This window comes from Monopterus albus, unplaced genomic scaffold (genome assembly GCF_001952655.1).
Source record: "Monopterus albus unplaced genomic scaffold, M_albus_1.0 scaffold92.1, whole genome shotgun sequence".
Lineage (NCBI taxonomy): Eukaryota > Metazoa > Chordata > Actinopteri > Synbranchiformes > Synbranchidae > Monopterus > Monopterus albus.
Genome location: NW_018127972.1, coordinates 1,534,690 through 1,537,527, shown reverse-complemented (window position 1 = coordinate 1,537,527; position 2,838 = coordinate 1,534,690). Strand labels below are relative to the sequence as shown.

Below are 2,838 nucleotides of genomic sequence, written 5' to 3'. Positions count from 1 at the left end.
GCTGTGTTTTAATGCAAGGAGCTGCATTGGTTGTGGGTGTGTGAGGGGTTGCAGAGGGAGTGTTGTAGGCTTGTACAATACAGCTACATTGTGAAGAATTGATGTGAGTGACTTCATTCACGTTTCCTGCCCAAGAGTTTGCATTTTGTTTTGATTAGCCATGTTGCTACTGTAGCTTACTCTACCTTAACACCAATTCTACCACCACTGTGTTGGCACTGATAGACTGAAAAAACACAATTCAACATCCAGTACTAATGAAAATGCATGGTGCATTAACTGTGGCCCAAATGCAACAGTTAAAAGCAGTGAATGCTCATGCTAGTAAGGTAAACAAAAGAGTCTTGTTCCCATGGATGTCCGCGTCCTGATCATACCCCATATGTGATTGGTTAATGCAGTGCCTTAGCAGGATGATGTTACCATCTGGTGCTGTGAAAGCTGAACCAGATTTTTGCCACACAGGGTTGCACCATTTTGCCGGAGTCCCCTGTGGTGCTGGTTCCGGCCGTGGTAAACGCAATCCCCCATATAAATGAATGGAGAAGGCTGTGTTTTTCTCACATTTGAAACTCAGTCTGAATGCAGCCTAATGAAGAAGCTGTATTCATTTGCACACTGTTCATATACAGATACTCTATATTTATCTTTATCTTTGCACTATTTGCATCCATTGAACTGTTCACCCATGTAACTTATTGTTGTCTTCTTATTCTGCACTGTTTCATTCCATGTCATCCCATTGCACTAGTGTTAATGTACCCTGTTCATTACTTGTAATTTAAATCCATAGTGTGTTGTACATCGTACATTACCCTACATATCTTACTGTAAATATATATTGGTAAATTAGTGTTGACTGTTCATACTGTAGATACTGCACACTCTGCATTGCTGTTACCAGTATTACACTTCTGGTTAGATGCTAAACTGTATTTCGTTGCCTTGTACTTGTACATGGGTAATGACAATAAAGTTGAATCTAATCTAATCTAAAACCAGGAGTGATGAGTAACATGGCAGATGATTATAGTTGATACTCTGTCCCCCCATTTACATTGTGTTAGGTATTTTTAGTCAGATAGATATTGGTTAGACACTTCATGTATTAGAAATGTTTAGTGTAGACAGGATGTTTAGCTCAGGCTGTTAAATGCTTAGTCATTCTCATGAGTTGCTGCAGGTTGCTCATGGTCAAGGATAACTAGATAGAAAGTTGATGACTGTTAGAAGACAGGATGTTTAATATTATTATTATGACGTGTATAACTGTAGCCATAACCATAATATTTTCTTATGTTTAATGTTATGACATATCACTAGAGGTTGTGTTAGAATGTTTTAGCTACACACCACATAATGAACAGACAATCACACATTGATTTTTTTCATGCTTTGACTACTGCTCTGGCCAGCTGCAAAGCTGGCATCGGGAGACATCACGGTTTGGCATCTCTCTGTGTAGAATGGGGTTAGCCCGAAGTAATATAATGTATAGACCTGTTGTGGTTCAGGGTCTTTCATCTTTCAGCTGCCTGCGTGCATGTTGGAGGTGCAAGATACCTGAGCGTGTAATGTTAATTTTTACCTGTGTTCATTGAATAAATCAGCACTGTTTTGAAGTTACTTGGACTGCTTCGTCTCTCAGAGTTAGCGTGGTTAAAAGTACTGGGTCCAACACACTATATTCTGTGAACTCAAGGCACCTCACACTATATTTGCCCATTCATTGTTTCACACACACTAGGTGCTTTTAGACAGTAGAACTTTTTAATCGTTCCTAGAACTATTGGACAAAGTACCCCCTTTCTTGTGTGTCCGCATTGCAGAAACTGAAAACAATAATAATTCTTAAAACACCATTTTAAGGGACTTTTTAGCTCCTACTTCAGGGTAGGAGAAGCAACCACAATCGGAACCATCAGTGATGTAGGTGTACATTGACTGCAGCACTGCTAAAAACTATGTTAGCTGTGTAAACAATAGCGATCAATAAAGAATGTGAAGCTGTTGTCACCCCATGTTGAATTTTGGATAAATGTACCATTTTAAGACCATCACCCTCATTATCAAATATAGATACTGTATATACACTACATACATCTATAAGTTAATTTAAAAAAATAAATACTATCACATAGAGCTACTTACAGCAGCAGATGTTTCAACTATGTCCAAGCGCCCACTTTAGTGTTCGGTCTGAGCATAAACAAGACAGAAAGTCATTATTCGGTAGCTGTTTGTTCTTTCAACCAGCCCTTGTGAGGCTGCATGATAAACGGCTCCAAACTTGTGCTTGATCCCAGACATTTGCTCAAGCATGCGTGAATCTTCATTTGAGAAGTGTGTACCATTATCAGATCTGATTATTTCTGGTATACCAAACCGAGGGATTAATTCTTGTGTGAGCCATTTAATTACCTCTTTACCAGTTTCTGATTTTGTGGGAGAGGCCTCAACCCATTTAGAAAACGGATCCACACATACCAGTAAAGACCTTTTTCCTTTAACTCTTTTATCTGCACCTATATCAGTGAAATCAATGAACCCCCCCTTTGCCAAGCCATGCTTGCTTCACTGTAGGGGCCGCTTTGCCCCGAATTTCTCCTATGGCCTGCAGGCTCAACTCTATCACATGTACATGACCGCTCTCAGCGGATTTCTAAACCATATGTTTTGCTCCCAGAGCAGGACCTCCAAGGCCCTTGGTACCGGTACCGAGCTCCCAGAGCTCTGACCCCTTGGGTCCGAGTACTCGCTTCACTGGGCTCCCAGAGCTCTGACCCCGAAGGTCACCAGTATACGTCATGACGGAGCTTCCAAAGCTCTGATCCCTTG

The 2,838-nt window shown here is 40.7% G+C and overlaps 1 protein-coding gene across 4 annotated transcripts in view; it reads right to left on the bottom strand.

The window, feature by feature from the left end:
• Nucleotides 1–2,838, bottom strand: part of septin12 (septin 12) — an 89,633-nt gene that overhangs the window by 31,151 nt on the left and 55,644 nt on the right. The window lies entirely within an intron of this gene.